Consider the following 24,045-nt stretch of genomic DNA (forward strand, 5'->3'; position numbering starts at 1 on the left):
AATTACAAAAATCTATAACATGCTATTCAGCTCACCGAGCACAATGATCCATATTTTACTTTTCTGGGATATAGTTGGCTCCATACTGTTTTGTGAAGATGCCATATTTAAATGTTAAAAGCTTCCTACCACCATTCGATGCCAGACCAAATTACCCAAACTGGGTTTTGAGCAACTACAAAAATTAATGGCATAACCTGCTATGGAATGTAATTGTTCTTAATTTATGATACTAATAAAATGTTAAGATAGTTGGTAGCACTTCAGCTAATATTCCGCTGTTAACGTAATATCTGTATCAAGTTAGCATGCTTCATTTTCAGTGCACCCCATTGCCTACTTCCAAGTAGTACACGGCAGACTAACAAAAGCAGTAGAAATCACAAAGACGCTTAAAAAGCAAACAAACATTCTCTAGGAACACCTGAAATCTTTTTAGACCGTCACTTGCTTATAAAAACCAGGTTTTCACTACAGCGGTGTTATAGACATAATCTTATTGGTTTTCGGGGCATAAGGAAGAATCTATGTAATTCATAAAGTAATTTCTGTTTTCACAGAAAAAGCTATTCATCCTGCCACCTGACATTTCCCTGTCCACTCAGGAGTGGCTCTTCAGAGACAAGAGAAAAATCAGAAGGTAATTAATTAATTAATTAAATTAAGGTGAGTGTTTGGGAAGGTCCGGAAAAATATTAAGAAAATTTCAGAATCTTATTACCTTCACCATCACCAGTGCCATCAAATGTACCAAGTCACTATTGTAGTTGCCAAGGAAGAACCCCATCAAAATATCAGACAAAAGAACCACCAAGATACCACAGTGAAATAAAGTATAATAAAAAAAATATTCCTCAAGCATACACAAGCACATGACACAGCCAATCCTGCATTTTTATGCAACCAATGCTTCCACTTGAGTCACTGAAAGTTTTGGGTGTTCACTAGATACATCATTAGGTCCCATTCTATCCTTCCATTTTCCCCCTCTTCCTCTTACACACCCCAAGTGTGCAACAACCTATAAGAAACTTCCAAGTGTCTATATTTCAAAGGCTTAGTGTTAATTTTAAAATTCAAGAGATTCTGAATATAGAAGATGTAGAAGATTGTTCAGAGTCACAATCTAGCAAAAATATTTTAAAGCTCACTTCTAAGCATTTGTCTTTCTCCAGAAATCCGTATATATTACATTTCCAAGATGAATACAATTGAACTGGTCGAGGCACAATTAATTCCATTGGGCTCACCTTCTGGAGCAAAGACTGCAAGAACCTTGACCCTGAAAAGCATAGGGTCATTTTCTTCAGTGATGAACAATGATTGCTTTCGGTAATTTTAACAATTGTCAAGTGAGTTAAAGAGTAGCACTGGCAGGTTATAGTTGTGAAATGCTTATACTTTTAATTTTAACAGTGATCTATTGCTCTGCAATATAGGTCAACTGTCCAATTCAACATCCTGTACATGAGGTTATATACTCTTGGGGCCATATACTGCTCTCACTGACATCAACAGTTCCACCAGGGAGCAAAGATAAAGTATGGCCCTTAAAATATACAGGTGTGCTAAAAGATACAATACTAATTCAAAAGATTAACTGAAGAAAGGATGTTTCTGAATTGTCCAGTTATACAGTACATATAACTTCTCCGGCTCTGGTTTCACAAATAACTGAAGGATTAAGCAGCCATGGACATACCTTAAATATACTATACCAACCTTTAACAAATCCATGAGATAGTCTCATGGCGTTGTGAAAAAATATTCAATGGGGTAGGAATATAAAACAATTTCTTTCCAACTAAAATAAATGTGAACCCTAATTTTATGAATAAGGACTCAATCCTACAAACTGAAGTTAATAAGAGTTGAAAGGTGCTTAGTGCCCCCATAGCAGGTACTCAGGACCGGATGCCACCAGGTGCTAACTGTTCTGTACAATTTGATCAACATAACAGAGCATGTTACAGTATTTTTGGGTTACAAACCACCAACGCCAGTAAGAAAAAAAAATGCAAAAATACAAATAACTCTGAATTTATATTATGTATCCTTGTTTTCCAGACTCGTGAGAAAAAGTTTCAGCAATATCCCTTTTAATTTTAGTAAAAAGCATATCAAGTTAAAATATTTCTGGTACTTACCTCATTCAGAAATACTAGTTTACTTGAAAGCTTACTTCTTACAAATCTGGATAATAAAACATGTTTACATTTCTTTATAATGAAACACCACAATTTGTACTGAATGATGACTACTATTTATCTACTTTAGGGAATAAAAGCAGAGGACAATTTATTAAAGCACAAGAGAAACTCCTGAACACTACAAGGTTACAGCCTGTGAGCTGAGCTGCTAGCAAAAACATCTATGATGCTCCAAACCTGCCATTTTTCTTCCTTGACAAAGACTCCATCTGCCACAGAGCCATTTACAGCCTCAGAGTCAGAATATCAATGATTTCCAACCATTTTGCAAGTCTGCTTTCACCTTGACATCACCTCTGTAATACATCTAAAACAGATGAAACATATATTCCCTCTACAAGCTCTGAGCCCTTGCTTTATTCAGCTGATAGGCATTTAAGTTGTCCTCTAACGTACCATTTTTTATTCTCACTAATTGTGTAAGAAGAATTTTAAAACTGCAAATTCCCTGTAATTTCTGTTGTTCTGCCTGTCTTAAAATAAGGTCCATTTGTACAACTTCAAAATAAGGGAAAAATATATTATGTACTTTCAAATACTGACTAAATGAAAAAAAATTACAAAACTATACGTATATATTTTAAAGTGTGTTATATTAAAATGGTTAACTACACACATGTACATAAACTTGAAATAAATACTACTTTTATTTTTCAATTTTTTTAAAAAAGAAGTTCCTCACTATGGGCCAGATCTTCAGACTGAATAAACTGGTATAACTTCACTGAAACCAACAGAGCTATATCTGTCTACACCAGCTGAGGATCAGCTCTACATCTCTGGACCCACATACAAATTCACAAGCCTATCCTCGAATTCTTCTTTAGACTAAAAATGCTCACTCACATGAAAGGGAGTTCTGCCTTGGTGAATTGCGTCCGCAGATAAACAGCAATATAATAAACTAAACAGAAATAGACTTCCCATCTCTTTAGACATAATAATAAACATACCCCTACCATACCCTTCAGGCAAAGGCCCAAGTGAATGTATTTCTTGCAAGCATTACATTAGGAAACCCAGTATTCAGTCAGGTATCAACCTTGCCTCTAATTTTGCAGGTACAATTTTTTTTTATCCTGGAATACTCACAATTTTGGACTCCCAATGACTTATAGATGCAAGAGCAGCAATTATAGGTCTGAGTGAATGAATCAAGTAGTTAGATGTCCCGCTGTTGCCACTGGAACCCTCAGTTTGTTACTCATGCTGGTGCAAGTATTTGAGGGCAGCTACCGAATGACAAAGAACTTCTGAGAATTCAGGTCTTTATATCTATAAAACACACATACCTAATTTTACAGGCACAATTGTGTGTTCTAATACACTCCCATCCAAAAGGCAAATAAGAGCATGTAGCATGGGGCACGGGTCACTTGCTGGAGGATTCTCTGCTCCTTGAAGTCTTTCAACCATGATTTGAGGACTTCAATAGCTCAGACATAGGTGAGAGGTTTTTCGCAAGAGTGGGTGGGTGAAATTCTGTGACCTGCGTTGTGCAGGAGGTCAGACTAGATGATCATAATGGTCCCTTCTGACCTTAATATCTATGAATCTATAAGATGTGATGACAGCCATTTGATAAACAGCAACTATCCTAACTAGGGTTGCCAGGCATCCGGTTTTCGACTGGAACACCTGGTCAAAAAGGGACCCTGATGGCTCTGGTCAGCACTGCTGACCAGGCTGTTAAAAGTCCGGTCAGCAGCACAGCGGGGCTAAGACAGGGTCCCTGCTTGCTCTGGGTCCACATGACTCCCGGAAGCGGCCGGCATGTCCCTGCGGCTCCTAGGTGCAGGGATGGCCAGGGAGGCTCTGAGTGCTGCCCCAGCCCCAAGTGCTGGCTCCGCAGCTCCTGTTAACTGGGAACCACAGCCAATGGGAGCTGTGAGGGTGGCGCCTGCTGGTGAGGGCAGCGCGCTGAGCCCCCTGGCTGCCCCTGCACCTAGGGGCTGTAGGGACATATCAGCCGCTTCCGGAAGCTGCCTGAGGTAAGTGTCTCCCAGAGCCCACCCCCTGAACCCCCTCAAGCACCACAACCCCCTGCCCCAGCCCTGAGCCTGCTCACGCACCCAAACTCCCCCCTAGAGCCCACACCACACATTCCGTCCCATACTCTGAATGCCTCAGCTGAAGCCTGGAGGCCCTCCTGCAGCCCAAACCCCCATCCCAGCCCCATATCAGAGCCCGCACCCCTAGTTGGAGCCCTCACCCCCACACACAGCCTAATCCCCTGCCCCAGCCTGAAGCCCTCTCTCCTCTCCCACACCCTGAACCCCTCATTTCTGACCCCACCCCAGAGCCCACGCCCCCAGCCCGAGCCCTCTCCTGCTCCCGCAGCCCAACCCCCTGCCCCAGCCCAGTGAAAATGAACAAGTGAGCGAGGGTGGGAGAGAGTGAGCGATGGAATGGAGTGAGTGGGGATGGAGTGAGTGGGGAGTGGAGCCTCGGAGAATGGGCAGGGCAGGGGCGGGACCTCAGGGCACAGGCACAGAAGGGTGTTCGGTTTTCTGCAATCAGTAAATTGCCAACCCTAATCCTAACCCTTTAACCACCTCACCTGCCCTCTTACCACTTATCTCTCATCTGGACTACAATTAACATTCCGAACCTGTGCATGATTTCAAACAGCTTCAGACTTTTCTTTTTTAAAGCCATCAGGAGATGTTTCCTTCTTCCCCACCCAAATGTAGAGTTTTCCCTGAAAAGTGTCTAAACTAAACTGACAGGCTGAAGTATCTCACGCAGTTTCTAACTGCCTTCATGACACTGAGCATGAGATACAAACAAATAATATATTTTCGGGTGTAGAAGAATGTCATATATTCAGCACATCCCTTATCCCACAAAAACATCGTGTTCCTTTCTCCAACCCCAAATAATCCCAATATACACTCCATTTGTCCCTCCTTTTTCACGCCCAATACCAATGCCCCCCCAGCCATTCCATCATTATTGCTGTCCAGTCATATGCTTGTCCTGGTGGTAGGGAAGAGGGGCATGCAGGCTACACAAGATCAGAAGGCTGATCTGTTTGGCTGGGTAGTGGTTTGCAAGTTGATGCCAACCTGGTAGTAAATTGAGCAGCTATCAACCAGCACTCTGTTGCTTACTCCCCCCTTGCTAGGCCATAAGGTCCATGCTGAGGAGGGAGGCTCCATGCTCTGCCCTGTTTCTAAGACAGCTCATGAAGACATTATTGCATTAGTTTAAATTTGGAAGTTTACCTTCACAACCAGAGGACTGGAAATATATTTTTAATCCAAAATCTTAAATCATGCAGGAGAAAGTTGCTTATTTACCAAAATGTAACCAGAAAGGTTCTCACTCTACTAATTGGGAAAAATAATTGTAAAGATCAGTTATAATAGATCTATAAATATAGTTACACACATTTCCTTTAAAAAAACACTGATTACAGACACAGTTGTTGACCAATGACTTGTGTTTTGAAAGATCTTTGAACTTTAGACTTTGCAAGTAAACATAACTAATACGAATTCCCCCCCCCCTTTTTTTTTTTTGCAAACCTATTACTGCTATTAAACAGATAAAACCAGCTGGTCTTAACAATAAAGTGATATTACAGAAAATTCAATTTACATCTGAACCCTTCCAGTTGCCATCTGTACAGTAAAGCTTAATAAACCACTTATTCTTCCTAACAGATGCTAATCATGGACTGACAATACACAATCAAAATCTGTTCTTTAACTCTTTTAGGCAAATGGCCATTAAGTCTGGTTATCAACAGCAATATCAACATAGTTGGGAATAATTATTCTTGTTCATCTAAAGCAATATTTATGTTACTATTGCTTTAAAATAGTTTGCCCACCCATCTTGAACACAAGACAAAAATGATATGTCTAACTGTAAAAGTAGATTTGAGCTGAGCTAAGCAAGTAGCCTCTAAAAGCCATTTAGATTTTATATTTTCTTGAAAGAAACCATAAGAAACATGAAAATATTTTTGCAGTTTCTTTCCACACTGCTATTTTCCCTATCAAGCTGATTTGCATTCATCAGTAACAAAATATATATTTTATTTATTCTTATTGTTGTAATTCAAAAACATTTGCTGACAAATCAACACAAAGAAACATATTATTCACTGGCAATAAACTACTTTTATTTTAAAGTAAAGCAGTTTTACTACACACAATTGTGTAAATAAGGGGGAGAAATCTTAATTTTTAAAAGGTGTAATTTCCTCTGCCTTCTATTTAGAACAGGTATGCTTATTACAAACACTTAAAACTGTGTTAAAAGAGCTTATTATTCTTAGTTTCTCAGTAAATTATAATTATTGTTATTATGCTTAAGTAAAGATGTAATTAAATCTGCAGGTGCTGAACCATGTACGAAGCGGTGAATTCTTCTGCTCTTTTTGGGATGCGTTATTTTGGAACATCTAATTTTTTGTCTCCATGTTTCTTGTTTTTAAACCAAAATGCATGTTTTCTTGCAGCGAAAAAACAGCTTGATATAACTTTACAAAAGCAGCAGAATCAATGCCACTCCTTTCAGCAGTGGGAGGGGAAGGGCATGATTTGAGGAGCTTATAAAGATCACTAAGGATATGTCTATATTGCAGTTAAACACCTGCAGCTGGCCCGTGTCAGCTAACTCAGGCTCACAGGGCTGTTTCATACCAGAGCTCAGGCTACAGCCTGAACATCTACACTGCAATAAAATAGCCCTGTGAGCCTGAGTAGGTGACATGGGCCAGCTGCGAGTGTTAACTGCAGTGTAAACATACCCTCACACACCACCAAGCACAACTCTATGAGATCCCCTGTGAGTAAGGTGTTTAGATCAGTGGCTCTCAACCTTTCCAAACTACTGTACCCCTTTTAGGAGTCTGATTTGTCTTGCATACCTGCAACTTTCACCTCACTTAAAAACTTGCTTACAAAATCAGACCTCAAAATACAAAAAAAAGTGTCACAGCACACTATGACTGAAAAATTGCTTACTTTCTCATTTTTACCATATAATTATAAAATAAATCAACTGGAATATAAATATTGTACTTACATTTCAATGTACAGTATATAGAGCAGTATAAACAAATTATTATCTGTATGAAATATTAGTTTGTACTGACTTCACTAGTGCTTTTTATGTCACCTGTTGTAAAACTAGGCAAATATCTAGATGAGTTGATGTACGTCCTGGAAGACCTCTGCGTACCCCTCATGGAGAATCACTGGTTTAGAGGATGAAATAGGGCCAGTGAAGTAGCATATCTGCAGATATATTGGCTATTCTCCAAGAAGGAAGAGAATGCAGTAGGCCCGATGTTACACTGAAGCAGCAACGGGGCATTCTGGCAACCTAAGAGTGGCAACATACAGTTCATTTACTCCTCCCTTTATCAATAATTTCTCCTTAAAAGTTTCTGGTTCTCAGTCTTTATTCTAATCCAACTGCTATGTTAAATTCAGTTTTAAGCTGTACTTTGCCCACCATATTTATTTTGTTCAGATTATGGATGGAATGCTGACAATCCATACTAACTGGTTGTAGAATAATACTGAGATGCTCATCTAACTCCCTTAAATGTAAACCTGACACTCTTCAGCTCACTAATTTACTAGCTTACAAATTCACACAAAGCAATAACTTCCCTATAAAAAAAAAAGTATTTTCCTTGGTAATTCACTTCTGGCTTTCAGAGCCAACAATCCAAACATTGGGGACCTCTCCAAACGTGACACTCCAGCTACCAATGGTTACAGAGCTCTATTTTTAAAAAGGAGCCCCAATCACTTCTCTCCAGAGAGCACAGTCCTTCATAATTCTAGGCATTAATACATATGCCCAACTTCTTTTTTGATTTGCAAGAAAAGTTCTTGAATGGTGGCTCTGAAAACTAGGGGGAAAATACTACGTAACTTTCACCTCTAATTACTCTAAGAAGTCTGCAGCTGAATGCAATACCTACCAATTCTAGGAAGTCTGTATGGTAAGGTCTGGAAAAAGGTATAAATGGGACTCCAATTTGGGGTCAAATTCTAAAGTTAAAGCCTCTTCTCACTCACCCCAATTAGCCACTATCTCTTTGGTAAAACATGCTCCAAATATTATACCACCTTCTGCTCGGTCAGTCTTTCAAATTTAGGCTGCTATTTGTTTGGCTACAACCACATAGGAAGCTTTTAGTATATTTTCTTATCATTCAGTCCAGTTTCCCATGAAGTTGTTAGAACAGAGGATGCGTAGAGCTCTCAATAGAGCAGCCTAAATTCTTCCCAGGAAAGCAAAGGGGAAAAATTGTCCCTTAGGAGCCACTTGTTCTTGTTCAGGGTACATTAAAGTGGATGAGCTAGCACACATACTCAATTGTTTTTTGAATGTTAAAAGACTTCCCCTATTTTTAACAAATTTATGTTGTCTTTGTTTCTGGTCTGCGCCAGCAGCAGCCCAGCACCGGTTTGTATTTTGTATGTGCTCTCTGGTTTATCTAGCTGAACTCTGCTAAGGATTCTGGCAAGGCAATCACAAAAGGTTCCTTCTTTTCAAAGAGCTTGTACACTGGTGGTGCCTGAAGACAGAACTAAGGAAATTTTTTCTTTTTCATTTGGGTGCTACAAAATATCCTGAGTAGGTTTCCTACTTTTCTGGCACTGGACTAATTGGATTTGCAGTTTGGAATTGGGCAACAGTTTACACTGCCTTTCTGAGGGCTCCTTAAGTAGATTTTGGGGGTTGTATGGTTCTCAATATAATAGCTTGAGAACATTACAGAAAGTAGTTATTTGTCAAAAGACAGACCTGTACAGGCATTCAGGAACCGGGTCAATCCTTATTATTTCTGATCTGGGACTAGTATGCATAGTTAGAAGCTCTCAAGTGACCTTTCCTCTGCAGCTTGAGTACATGAGAATGAGTCCTGAGTGAAGATGGGAAGAGATGCAAGGAGTACCTGCTTTCACCATGTGCAGGTTGGGATGATCTCTTACATGAACCTAAATTCCCTTTTACTCCAAAAGTGTCCTGACTTGGCAGGACTGAGATGGGAGTAAGGTTTTATTGTCTGCCATTTTTCTTGGGTGGTGTTCTTCTTGCTACATTGCAGCAGAGTAAATGTCAGTTTCATAAGAAAAGGTTATGCCTACAAGAATGCAACTCCTGACTTAGAGTATGTTTTTCCCTAGATTTAATTATTTTCTTTCTTTACCAAGCTATCCAAGAATTCCATGGCGATCATAACTATATATGCAGAATAAACAGGTACAGCGAGTTAGCACATGACTAGCATTCAAGATAACCTTGCAGCTAGAGACCCCCACTGAGCACAAGCAAGCCTCCTCTGGCTATTTTCTCATGGATTTCTTTTCAGTGCTGAAGAGAAAATTGCTCAAAGCCACAAACCTATAAAAACGGTTACTAACCTTTCTGTAACTGTTATTCGAGATATGTTGCACATATCAATTCCAATGTAGGTGTGTGTGCTCACCCTGACCACAGCCATGGGAAAATTTTCCCTCAGTGGTATCTATCAGGTTGACTCTGGTGCCCCCTGGAGTCGCACACTCACAGTTCCGGTATAAAGGATCCTGCCGACCACTGGTCCCCTCAGCTCCCTTTTGCCCGCCAACTCAGACAGATAGGTAGGATGGAGGGTCTTGGAATGGTCATGTGCAACACATCTCAAACAACAGTAACAGAAAGGTTAGTAACTGTTTTTTCTTCTTTGAGTGCTTGCACACATCTACTCCAATGTAGGTGACTCCTAAGCAGTTGTGCAGGCGGAGGGGTCAGAGTTTATCGATATGCTGATTGCAACACCACTCTGCCAAATCCAGCAGTAACTGTAGCCTGTTGGGTGGCGGCATAATGAGACGCGAATGTGTGAACTAAGGACCACACTGCCACTCTACAAATGTCCTGGACAGGAACTTGTGCTATGAATGCCGTCGAAGATGCTTGGGCCTTTGTGGAATGTGCTGTCAGGGCAGGAACCTTTGCCAGGTCGTAGCATGTGCAGACTCAGGGTGTGATCCATGATGAAATTCTCTGGGCTGAGATAGGAAGATCTTTTATCCTGTCTGCAACAGCTATGAATAGTTGAGTAATTTTCCCAAACATCTTAGTCCTTTCTATGTAGAAGGCCAGTGCACGTCTGACGTCTAGTGAGTGAAACCTCTGCTCTTCCCTGTTGGCATGTGGTTTCAGATAAAAAGACCGGCAGGAAGATATCCTGGTTACTATGGAACTGTGAAACCACCTTTGGAAGGCAAGCTGGATGAGGATGCAATTGGACCTTGTCCTTGAAGAATACTGTGTATAGTGGTTCTGAAGTGAGGGCCTGGATCTTTGAAACCCTTCTGGAAGAAATAATGGTCACTAGATAGGTCACTTCCAGGACAGGTAGAGCAGAGAGTACATTGCCAGCAGCTCAAATAGGGGTCCTGTCAGTTTTGATAATACCAGGTTGAGGTTCCCATGAGGGACTGGTTGACATACCTGGGGGTATAATCTCTCAAGGCCCTTAAGAAACTGATTACAGATGCTGTTTGCTTCACCCATGGGTGAAAAGCTGAACTTGAGGCCAGATGGACCCTAACAGATGACAGCGTTAGACCTTGTTGCTTCCGGTGTAATAAGTAGTCCAGAAATGAATGGTATTGATGATTGTATAGGCGAGACACCCTTCTGAGTAAACGAGAGCAAGAACTTCTTCCACTTTGCCAGGTACGTAGCTCTGGTGGATGGCTTCCTTGTGGACCTGCTCTAAGCATGCTAACTTCCAGACTGTCAGATGAAGGGATTCAAGGTTTGGGTGATGCAGGCAGCCATCGCCCTGAGAGATCAGGTATGGATACAAAGGTAGAAGGATTGGCGTCCGAGAGGTCAAGGAAAGTGGTGAACCAGTGCTGGCGGGGCCAGGCAGGGGCTATCAGGATGACTCGCACTCTGCAAGACCTTGTGTATCAGAGGAATGGGAGGAAATGCGTAGAAGATATGACCTACCCAAGGGAGGAAGAAGGCTTCTGCGAGAGATCTGGGGCTGTGACCCAGGAGTGAGCAGAATTCGAGACAGTTCTTGTTGTGCTTCATCATGAACTGATCTGTGGAGATCCGCACCTCTGGAAAATGGTGTTCAAGACATCTACATGAATGGACCACTTGAGGTTAATTGGAGAAGGATCTTCTGAGGTGATCCGCTAGCTCATTCTGTGATTCCTGCAGATAACAGGCCTCAAGGTGGATTAAGTGAGCTTTGCAGAACTCCCATAAGCAAAGTGCTTCCTCTCACAGGTGAGAGGAGAGCACCCCTCCTGGCCTGTTGATATAAAACACTGCTGTCATGTTGTCTGTGACAACAGACAAGTTCTTGTCCACGCCATGAGGTCCTTGATGTTGATGTGTGGCAAGAGCTCTTCCGGAGACCAGAGACCCTGGCTTCTGAGGGAACCCAAGTGAGCACCCCAGCCTATCGCTGAAGTGTCCATAAGGAGACACAATGATGTTTGGAATCCTGAGACTAGGACTCCCACGCACACCACCAATGAGTCTAACAACCAGTTGAGGGAGACAATCACCAATGGGGGACCTGTGATGACTATGTCCAAATGATGTTGGTTTGGTGAGTATATGGATGCCAGCCACACCTGAAGAGATCTGAGTCGACATCTCACATGCTGTACCAAATAGGTGCATGAGGCCATGTGGCCCAGGAGCTTCAAGTAGTTCCTTGCTGTCGTGATGGGGTGATCTCTAAGGCTCTCTATAAGCACCACTATTACTTGTAACCATGCTTTGGAGAGCAAGGCTCTGGCCTGGACAGAGTTGAAGATCACCCTGATAAACTCTATCCTTTGAACTGGGGAGAAGGTAGGTCTGCTGATAAATACGCAGAAGTCTAAGTCCTGGAATTTTGACTGGTTTAACTTTATATCAGACTTCACCTGGACCTCGGTCCAACCTCTGACCAGCCAGTTGTCAAGGTAAGGATAGACCTGAACCCGTTGTCTCCTCAGGAAGGCTGCAACGATTGCCATGCACTTTATGAACACTAGGGGTCCGCAGAAAGGCTGAAAGGGAGCACCGCAAACTGATAGTGCATGTGGATCATAATGAATCTGAGAACTTTGTGTCCTTGAAAAAAATCGAGATATGGACGTATGCATCCTTCAAATCGAGGGCAGCATACCAGTCCCCTGGATCCAGGGAGGGGGATGATGGAAGCCGAGGAGACCAGGCAGAACTTCAGCTTCTTTATGTATCCATTAAGCTTCCGCAGGTCCAGAATCAGTCTGAAACTGCCACTGGCTTTCAGGATTAGGAAATATCAGGAGTAGAACCCTCGGCCCCTGAACTCTGGTGGAACCTCTTCCACAGCTCCCACCCTTAGGAGCAACTGCACTTCTTGGGCTAGAAGTTACTCATGAGAAGGATCCCTGAAGAGAAACGAGGAGGGAGGTGGGAAGAACTGAATTAAAGGGTATATCCCACTGCTATCATGCTTAGCACCCAGCAGTCTATTGTAATACGGACCCACATCTGATAGAAATGGGATAAATGGTCCACAAATACTGGGGAGGTTGGATCTAAGTTCTGTCTTGGTATATCGCTCCCGAGTGTCCCATCGAAAGGCCTGCTTGGACTCACCAGAATGCCTGGGGGGAGCAGGCATGGATGCAGACAAGGACTGGGGCAGAGGTCTTCTCCTAAAGCCCCAGCTCCTCTCCCTGTGAGAGTCCTGCTGGGCAGGTGGTGGGAAGAATCAAGAGGCCAGTTGAGGCTTATAATGTTTTCTCATGGGCGCCTATGTATAAAGTCCTAAGGACTTCCAGTAGCCCTGGAGTCCTTCAGGCTGTGCAGCTTATAGTCCATCTGCTCAGAAAAGAGCAACATGCCCTCAAAAGGAAGGTCCTGCAAAGTCTGTTGGACTTAGGGTGACCAGACATCCCGATAAAATCAGGACTGTCCCGATTTTTAGTTCTTTGTCCCGCATCCTGACCGATGCACGGTCAGGACGCCATTTGTCCCGATATTGCGGCTTTGGCCACTCCGGTGGGGGGGGGGGGGGGAGTTGTTTTTTTGTTTTTTTTGCTTCAGCAACTCCGCTCCAGCCGCTTTTTTTTTTTTTTTTTTGCTTCCTCCATGTGTCCCGATATTTTGTCCGTTTCATCTGGTCACCCTAGTTGTACCTCATGCGTCAGGCCCAAGGATGGAAGCCATGAGCTTCTGGCACCACCACTACTGATGCCATCGATCGGGCTGCAGAGTCAGCCGCATCCAAGGCTGCTTGAAGGGACGCCTTCGCCACAGACTTACCTTTTTCCACAACAGATGCAAACTCTCATCTGGACTCCTGGAGTAACAACTCCTTACATTTCAGCATGGAGTCCCAGGAATTAAAATTGTATCTGCTAGTTCATGATTCTGAGCTGAAGGCCCCCTGTTGAATAGCCCTATCTGCCAAAATGGTCTAATTTTTTGGCATCCTTGATCTTAGGGGTTGGCCCTTGTAGCCCCGTCACTCCTGTTCCTCAGCTGCTGACACAACCAGACAATCTGGTGGGGTGCGTATATATAAGAATTCATAACCCTTAGCCGGGCCAAAGTATTCCTTTTCAGTCTTCTTTGCCATCAGCTGAAGGGATGCTGCAGTCTGCCGCAATGCCTTAATAGGGTCCATAAAGGCCTCCTAAGGGACAACACCACACTTGATGGCTCCAGTGACATTAGAATGTCCACCAAGGCATGGAAGGACTCCCTGACCTCCTCTACCTGAATACCCAGGTTTTGGGCCACTCTCTTAAGGAGCTGCTGATGAGTCCTATAGTCATCCTGAGAGGGCACTGTATCTGTTCCTGTCACTGCCTCATCAGGAAAAGAGAATAAGGAAGCCTCACCGGTAGGGAGCACTGTTCTTCACCCTCAGCACCGGATAGGTCCTGAGGTGCTGGTTCTTGGTATTCAGTGCCTGCCTTGGTACCAGACCTTGGATCTGGCTCTGAGTGAAGCTGTGGTACAGCTCTGGACTCCGATGCCACGGAGTATCATCGTCTGGACTGGGGACCCTGCATTGATGGGAAAGCCCAGGAGTTCCAGAAAGGCCACTGTTCTGGGATCGGCCATTGCCCCAGGGGCCAGACCATGGGTGGGATGCATTGGCCCAGGTCCATGGCAGGATAGTGCCCTCTGGGTTGACTGTGCTGGTTCCTGCAAGAAGCATATGATTCTGACTCCGAGTCCAACTCCAAAGACTTCATTCCTGGAGACCTGGGAGGAGCGGTGCTGACCAGTGCCGGAACTAGCGCAGAGAGGAAGGAAATCGGGGTTCAGCCGTCATGACTGGTTTCCCTTTGGAAGGCACCTGGGGCCTAGGTGCTGCAGAGGTCCTTCCAGTTGGTGCCACTAGTGTCTGCTCCTACATAGCTGGAGCTGCCAGTACCAGCAGTGAGAGTAAGTCTCTCGCTGCAGTGAATGCCTGAAGCATAGACAGTACCACCAAGACACTGGAACTCTGGTGGTTCTCCTGTGTTAGCAAGTCCATTAGTGCTGGACTCAGTGGTACCCGCTTTGGGGCTAGAGTCAGCAAAATGCCACACAGGTGGTTGGAGCTACAGAGTGGCCCGACCCTAGTTGCACTCTACTGGTCTCTCCATGCCCCATCAATGTCAGGGTTGGGGATCGTCCTCCATCAGTCTTCTTCTGTTTCTTCCTCGGCACCAGAGACGGTGAACGATGCAGACGTTCTCTCACTGGAGAGTTTTTCTTCAGCACCGTCCACCCTCTCCAGTGCCAAGGCTCTTGAAAGGTGGAGTGAGCATCTCTCCTCATCACCGGTACTGAGGAATGGCACCAAAGGTCTCAAACAGCAGCCAGAGCAGTCCTTACTGAGGCTGAAGTGCTCTGTGTCAAGTCCAAGTGACCCAGTTCCAAGGGACATCTTAGTGCTCCCTCCATGAGGATAAATTTCAGTCTGGTGTCCTTACAGATCTTACAGTGCTCCCACATGTGCGTTTCCCCCCAGGCACTTAAGGCAGCTGGAATGGGGGTTGCTCACAGCCATAGGCTTGTGGCACAAGGCACTGACGACCAAGGCACTTAAAGCCTGGAAACCAAGGCATGCCCCAGAACAAGGCAGAGCCTAACTCCGCTAAGCGGAGTTCCGGTAACCTAACTATCTATTAACAAAAACTTAACTACTATGAACAAGAGGTAACTATAGATAATAAAAAGTTCACTGAGAATATACTTCCAGATTGTAAGGATGAAGTAGTTCCAGCAACTGTCATGGGCAGGAAGAAGGAACTGAGAGGGCTGTGGGTCGGCAGGACCCTTTATACCAGTGTTGTGAGCACACGACTCCAGAGCCGACCCAATGGATACCACTGGGGGAAAATTTCCTGGTAGCTGTGCTCATGACAAGCACACACACCTACAATGGAATGGACATGTGCAAGCACTTAAAAACACTTTTCTGTTCTCATCCAAGTGTATGCTTAATTAGGAGAGAGATTTATGTCTGTAATCATAACCATTTATTTATATTTGATTCTCATCCTACTGAGTAGCATCTTCTTGTGGCAAGAGGTCGAAGTGTCTGCTCAACAGAGCAACAGCTCAGCAGCAGACAATCTGCTGCAAAGCATGAGCAGAAAGCTTGGGTGACACTGCTCCTCATAGCCACAAACTGGTCTAGGGGTAAGCGACTCCCAAGATGGAGAAGCACAGGATCACAAATAACTCTTGAGTCATGGAAGTCAGAGACAAATTTTCAACCCTAGTCATGGTTTTATTATTTTCAAGGCTATCTTTGTAAGGAAAAAGGCTAGAAACCCTTTTTCTTCAAATGAAAGCTGAGCTTAGCTCTGACATTTATAGGCCCCACAAATCAGCAGGCACAGCAACTTTGAGCAGTTGAAAGACAGGCAATTTTGTGAGGGTCCATAACTGAAGTTCCCTCTACCTGAAGAAAGAGAGCATAGGAAAAGACAGGGGGAGAAGTTATGGTCTTTCACTTGAGATTCTTCATCTCGAGTTACTAGCAGTTCCAAACATTTCCTAGGGAAAAAGTTGTAAGCTTTAATTGAAAACCTGTTCAAGAAAGGAGTTCTTTTGTCAAAACCATTAAACCTCTAAGTAGCAGGGGCATTGCCTTCCTGTATTCTAGTAAGTTTTGTAACGTCTGCTGCCTGCCGTAAAACTATATTTTCTTACTGGAAACTAGACCCAATCTTCCTCCTTTCTTATGTCTGAATTTATTATTGCAACCATGCTTGCTGACTTGCCCAGTTTTATATGTTTTGCAATTGTTTCAGATTGCTGCTTCCCACTTACATACATATAGTAGGTTATCTTATCTCCCTCCCTACTGGTGGTCTTACCATTCCTAAATATGGTTTGAAGACACATGTATAGCCTTTCAGAGTTTCATTTTCTGCTTTGGAACACATTGCCAGTTTAATAATAAAGAAAATGCTCTCAACTACTGGGACTTTAAATTCTAACATTAAAAATATTTCTATTAGTCAGCATTCTTAAAATGATTGTTTTAGCAATTTTTTTTGTCTTACCAGTGCTAATTTTAACATCACTGATTGTAGAGCACCTCTGGGACGTAGGCATGAAGGTCACCAGTGAAACACAAGATTGCTCTATGTTGTAAAATATTCAGTCTGGGCACTAAGAGAGGTTCTTGTTAGTCAACATAATATCGTTTGACACACACTGAGTTAAAATATTTTTGTACAGAATAAATGTCTGTCTTTATCGTCACGTACTGGAGACAGAAAATGAACTGATGGCTAATCTGAAGGGTACTAAAATTAAATTATAAAGTCATTTCAAATCTCTGTCTGAAAATAATTCTCTGCTCCTGACAGGTAGGAAGTGAAGATAAAAAACTGTTTGAAACTATCTATAGACAAACTGACTTTGCTTATTCTCCCATTCTATTTCAATGCACAATAATTATTTAGTCTAGTAGTAAACTATTAAAGTAAGATGTAAGCAGTTTTAAAAAGTATGCTCAGGGTATTCTTAAAATAGATGGAGCTCAACTGAGTGCAAAATACTTGACTTCCTATTAGGACTATTCCAATAAACTTAGTATATTAATACAGGAAAACATATGACCAGTAAGCTACAAAATATCACAACCTGTGTAATCACACCATTGTTCTATCAGTGTTCATTATTCAAATATAAATTTCAAAGTTATTAAAATTGATTTAGCAGTTAAAATATTACTTGGATGTCTTACTATATTTGAAATAACCTCTGTCTGTACTGAATAACACATCAAAACCACCATAAAACAATTGAAAAAATCATAAAATACTGTAATACAATATAAATGTACATTATAATTCAGACTTATGTATGGTAAGGCCACCATTCACTGGGACGTTGCTAGTACAGGCTAACAATGTTTTAGTCTCTATTTTTAAAAAATGTGTAAAAGTTACCACCTCATCCTCCAATATAACAATATGAGTAGTTCTTACGAAGGTGAGTATTTCCACTGAAGTCAATGAAACTACTTGTATTAGTGAGGACTACTAAGGCCTAGGGTGACCTGATGTCCCGTTTTTGAAGGGACAGTCCTGTATTTAAGCCCTCTTGCAAGTGTCCTGACTTTTTCTTAAAAACGGGCAAATTGTCCAGTATTTTCTGTCTGTACAGTACTGGCAGGTCCTGCTGCTGGCCGGATCCCTGCTTGTGAGCCACCAGCCCACCACTGGTGAGTGGGGAGGGGGTTCCAGTGGCTGACATGGAGGTGGGGGTGCAGGGCTGGTGGCAGGGTGATGATACAGCTTGCGGGGCAGGCTGCTCCCCCTGCTGGTCCATCAGCACAGAGCCCACTGCATGCCAACTCTTGGCCAGCAGGGCCCCACCCCTCCATCCCATTTCCAGCCAGTGCTGGCTGTGCGCTGCAAGCTGTGGTGGTTGGTGAGTGCAGGCAGGTGCCAGGCGGCGGCTGGTTACATGTGACCTCTGCTGCCCATCAATTGGCACTTTACATGCTTCCCCTCCAAGTGTCCTCTCCGTGCTTTTCCCACCCCCATTCCGCAAACTCCGCTGCTCCACCATACTCCCCCGGGCGGGGAGCGTCCCACTTCCAGTGCTATGGGGAGAACCAGCTTAACCCCTTCATGCCCCCCCACGCGGCTCCTTCCCTCCCGCAAAGTGCTGAAAGGCTGCTGCTGGCCATATTCTGGTGTGAATCCTGGCAGAAATCTGGGGATTGGGGCATGTGACCCTGCATGCCCCTCCCCATGTTTTGCTTCAGGAAGACATGGCACCAGGAGAGGCAGGTTGGTCCTGGGGGCCCAGCCAGGTATGGAGGGCGGAGAGGGTCAGGTCGGTCAGTCACCCTGCCCCCGCCCCCTTCCTGTGTGAGAGAGGTGTACAGGAGTATGTGTGTGTCACATCTCACCATGTGTGAGGAGGAGGGTAAGGGTGTGTGTGTCAACCCTCCCAGTGTGAACACTAAAGCCTTAAATATGAGAAGGTAAATAAAAAGAATCCAACCACACAGCATTTCTTTTTAACAGGGGCTCAGTCAACTTCATGTTAATTTGAATGTTTGTACTGCATAGTTCCGATTGATTGCCGTTGAACTCACTTGAACACGAGTAATGTTACCAGGTGTTCCATATTTAGCACAGAGAAATATGATCACGGTATTAAGGCCCAGATTTTAGAGGTATTTAGGCAGTGCTGTGCTCAACACTGCAACTCCTACCTGATTTAGGAGCCTAAGTCTCATTTTCAAAAAAGAATTTGGGCAATTAGGAGTCAAAGGCTTAGGGCATTGCAATTCTGACCACAGTAATGCTTAAGCACCTTTAAAAATCTAGATCTAAGTCACAGAAGTAATGGTTAGCAAGACTGGACCCTTGAGTTTTAGGCAGGTAGAAGACCACATCCTCTATCTCAATAAATAAGAAGCCTTTAGCAAAAACAAACAAACACAGTTAGTCTTTTGAATTAAATAATAAAAAAAAAAAATTGCTAATTTGTACTACTGACTATGAGACCCAATGTGATTTAATGAATTCTGTGAACAGCAAATACAGCAAGTGAACCATAATAATACAAAACCTGAAAATAGCTCTCAGTGTACAGCTTTGTGGGAAATCACAGGAGGCCATAATTTCTGTATGCAAAGTAAGAGGTGCGAGGAATAGTTGAAGTGAGTTCTACTGTGCGGTTCAGATTTTATTGTAGGTTGGAATGATAATGGGAAATTATCTGAGCCAAATTCTTTCAGTTTCAGTGTAATGGAGTTACTCAACATTAAGGACCCTGTTCAGCAAAGTAAATAAGGACATGCCTACCTTTAAGCCCTTTAGACTTTTAGCCCTATCGATATGATTAAGTACCTTGCTGATGCAGGGTCTATGAGCAGAATTTAGCCCTATGTTCAGATGATTATACAACCATCAGCTCTAAAGAAGATAAACTGTAAACAATATTATCCCAGTTCCCTATATGATTCATGCTTCTCAGAACATTGTAAGAAAGATAATTGCTGTTGCACACTTACTGTGATGAACGTGGTCAGTTCTGGGACATCACTGATTAACAAACTGCAACAGAAAATATAGTTAATGAATCATCCTCTCATATCAAATAATTTTATAAAAACTACATAAAACATTTAAATAGAACAGAATATTTTAAAATTCTCAAAAACAATCTTAGGGAATACTTACAACGAACTGAAAACACAGATAATATCTCAAAGAACCTGATATGCCACAACAGTCATTTAAACAAAAATGTTACACAACTGCAGTTTAAATTTGTTTAGTTTGCAGTCAATTACATAAACACACCTAAGGTTCACCTGTGCTGAATTCTAAAGCACATAGAACAATAATTTTATTTTTGATGTAGTCTCCATTATTAAAGGGAAGACTTCTGTTAACAATCATGGGTGAAATTCTGGCCCCACTTAAGTCACTGGGCCAGGATTTCACCCCATATTTTAAAACATCGTTATCTTTGGTACAAACATCTTAGGGTTCTGCTCGTACAATGAGAAGTCAGTGCAGCTCTCCTATGGGCACAAGTGTCCATCCACATGGATCTCATTACAGGATCAGGACTAAAATGATAAAACTGAAAAAAAAATTAAAACATAACTGAGTTTTTACTACTCATGAGGTTTACTTTCTGCATTTTTACAATGTGGATAATGAAAATAGACTAGATCAGGTTTTCTTTAGCTAATGTTCAAATTCTAGTCAATTTCACTTTCGAGTTCTCATGGGCTGGCACAACTGATACAACAATTGGGTTGCAAACATTACAGGGAGATACTTGTTAAAGAAGCACACTTTCCACTTACCTTTTTATTCGATGGAAACAATTTTATTGGTTTCAGGTTTTATTAATTTTTACATTTACAAAATTTAAATGTGGGGCCAAATTTAACCTAACAGCATCCTTTTAACACTGCAAAAAACATTTTAAATTTAATACTGACCACAGAAAGATAAGAGAATGTCTTTCAAAAGACATCCATGGGTAATTTTAATTCATAAAATGTACATAATTACATTATATAGGTGTCATGCAGTTCAGTCTGGTTAAAAAGGCACTCCTATAATTTTATTTAAATGTCATACCATAGTTCTTGATCATTACAAAGAAATGTTATAATTGGACCCAAGTTTCCCCTGCAGAAATTCTTCTGCAACACATCAACAGCAGTGTGAAGCTAGCCCACTTACAATGGTGTAAAGTCAGAAGAATGTAGGGAAAAAAAAAATCACACATATGAAAGTGCAACCATTACAGTGAGTAAGCTTTTCTTTTACCAAGCATTGTCACCAATCTGGGCAACAATCTGAGCCTAGTTGCCGTATCATTTGCAAGTTAAAGTTAAAGGTCCTCCTGAGTTTGGGTATTGAGAAAATGTTTTACAAATATTCTCTAGATTTAATACCTGGTTTTCTGCAGCTCTGACTGCTCCTCTGAAACACCAAACATTTTTACAACACTCATTTTATTTTATTTTAAATTGCAACAGGTAAATCTGGAGCTATTCTGACACCACCACCAGGCAAGAAAGCAGGATGTGACTGAGTCAGCTGTGTCAAAGGACAGTGGTAGGTCTACAGAGTAAGTGACTGATGTTTTGCTCCCTTGTATAAAGGCAATTAGAAACAGCGTTCCCGAGTTACCATCATCAACCTGTGCTGAACCATCACAGGGGGAAGAACCAAATTTTTACCCACAGAGGACAATTTGCACCATCAGAAACTTCCCATTCCCAGATCTGCTGCAAAGGAGATAGAGGAAGGGACGGTCAAGTCCCCTTCTTATTCTGCTTGAGCATAAATAACAGAAAGGAGACTGAACTGGGAACAAGGGAGAGAAACAGAAAACTGTGGAAACCCAGTGTACAGTGAAAAATGGACTAGATTGGAGAATACAACCAGGGGGAAGCGGGTGGACCGAGGGAGGAGATAAGAAAGTATCTTATCTGACTACTGTGGAAAATTGGGATGCTTGAGATTTTTCTCCCAGGTGATTGGCACCCTAGAGTTTCCTCCATTGTTTGGGAAACAAAATTGAACTATATTTTTCTTTTAATTTGGAAAAACTCTCTCTCTCTGCATTAGCTGAATTTCTGAGGATAGAGTAACTCAAGAACACTCTCCTTTGTAGCCTGCTTTGATTCTCTATCCTACTCAACTGTATCTTCAGTCTTGGCACTTATGCCCATAGTATCTGTTCCTGTGGCATGGTTAAACGTCTTCTGAATTTGGTAGAGACAAGGTGGGTGAGGTAATATATTTTATTGGACTAACTTCTGTCGGTGGAAGAGAATCTTCAAGCTTCACAGAGCTCTTCTTCAGGTCTGGAAAAAGATAACCAGCATGCCATTGCTAAACATAAGGTAGGGGCAGACTGTAATTTGGTAGCAGTCTTGAGGGCCTAAGATATCCCACAGAAGTCTGGATCTCAGGCCAAACATTTGAAGCTAGACAGATATAGGGGGTGGCAAGATGAGAACAGCCATGCTGCCCCACGGACTGAAGCAAACAAGAGCAAACCACATCTTGCCATGTGCTAGAGACAACATCCATATATATCTACTGCTGACAAACCACTAGAGCGCGCTGCATTGCACTAGCCTCACCCTGACACACTGCAGAGAGTGGGAATCAGTTTCCATGCACAGAGATTATCCAGAGGTCTAAAGACCCAAACTGAAGTGTGGAGTAACCTAACAAATCCCTCAGGGCAACAGGGACTGCAAAGGGAACCAAAGGCTGGGGGCAGGACAAAATGGAGGGACAGGAGCCCAGGGGAGCTCTTGTCTGCCTCAGCCTGATCTCCCTGGAGACCCTGCCCCCCTCAGCTCCATGCCAACTCAGCACCTGCAGCCTCCTTCTGCAGGCTTTCTCCTGCCCTGGGTGCTGGGATGGGGAGCGGAATCTGTAACAGAGAAGAGAGACTCCCTGCTATCAGTACCAAGACCACAACAACCCCTGGTGGTTGGGAGGAGTAGCTGCAGGGGTAGCTCTGTTAAGTCCATACAGCCCTGCTGGATGCATAGGACAAAGTGAGCTGGAGCAGGCACTCAGAAAATCTGCTGCAGAGATTAATATTTTCTTCTATTCAAGATTGCAAATGAACGCAGACAATAGTTTCATGCCCCACCCAGATCACCCGGCTCTACAGCCTGCTTATAACATACTGGTTTGCATAACTGAACCTTATTCTTAGAGCCAAATTCTTCGACTGAAGCCACGCACACACAACTGAGTACAGATTTTGTTGTAGACTCTAGAGACACTGCTAACATTCCAGCAAAGAAGTGGAGTAGAAGTTCATTTGCTAGCCCCACACTGCACTGATAAATGTAAAAAATGTGTGCAAAGGAGTAACAAGTCTCAAATGCTAAGGCAAACATTTTCGGCCATATTCAGTCCTGGATAAGCAGGCACAAGCCCACTGACTTCAATCTTGTCAGACACTTTGTGTAGACCGAGTGAACAGGGTGGACTAACTGTTCCAATTGTAATATGATACTATCAAGCCAGGCAGCTCAAAGCAGTACTGAATTGCAGGTGATCTAAGCCAGCCAAATCCTGAGTCTTTATTGAGCAAGAAAACTGTAATGGTATATATATTGCTAGGTTACTATGGATTTATTAAAAAAAAAAAAAAAAAAACACACACACACACCCGCCCTCCAGAAATTTATGTACAATTTTTGGCACAGGCTATTCTGTGGGTCTGGGATAAAACTAGGGTTTAAATTATTTTCTCTTTGTAACAACACCCATTACAAATTATCCAGATTTTAACCAGAAACACTAACAGAGTTTTGAAGACTGGGAAAACCATGTAACATATTCAGTTAACCAGCTGTTCAAAGAAACTTTTCTAACTTGTTAAAGAATCATAACTAATTTAAACCAGCCCACTCTATCATGGTACCAGTACCTTCAAGGTCACCATTATGTTTGTTACCTTTCTCAGGATGTTTTATATAGAAAGCTAACTTTAATGGCAGAAATTGTTTGTTTTGCTTCTGGTTGATTAATATAAATGTAAGGCCTTGTTTGTTTGTTTTCTAATCTTTGCAGCCAACTTTCTTAACAAAGAAATGTACATGTATGACATGGTACAAAAAGGATTTGGACAAATAAGTTAGTCCAGAGCAATAGGCTTTGATTTAGAGGGGGAAAAAACAAAAAGACGACCAGCAACAAAAACAAACAGCAGCAAAAAGAATACCAGCAACCTCAGTCTTAAGATACTTTTTAAGTGGTACTTCACACAAGTCAGGTTAAAAAATATATACACAGACTGAATAGGAGCAACCACTGCAGAAACT

The 24,045-nt window shown here is 42.5% G+C and overlaps 1 protein-coding gene across 14 annotated transcripts in view; it reads right to left on the bottom strand.

Moving 5' to 3' along the window:
• BAZ2B (bromodomain adjacent to zinc finger domain 2B) overlaps positions 1 to 24,045 on the bottom strand; it is a 277,531-nt gene that overhangs the window by 201,285 nt on the left and 52,201 nt on the right. For 5 of the 14 annotated variants that reach the window (XM_037913210.2, XM_043524903.1, XM_043524905.1 and 2 more), the window contains one exon: positions 19,732 to 19,774. The exons of the other annotated variants lie outside the window; for them this stretch is intronic. The gene's annotated coding sequence lies outside the window, so the exon portion shown is untranslated. The remainder of the gene's footprint in view (positions 1 to 19,731; positions 19,775 to 24,045) is intronic. 14 annotated transcript variants of the gene reach the window in all.

Source organism: Chelonia mydas, chromosome 11 (genome assembly GCF_015237465.2).
Source record: "Chelonia mydas isolate rCheMyd1 chromosome 11, rCheMyd1.pri.v2, whole genome shotgun sequence".
NCBI classification, from domain to species: domain Eukaryota; kingdom Metazoa; phylum Chordata; order Testudines; family Cheloniidae; genus Chelonia; species Chelonia mydas.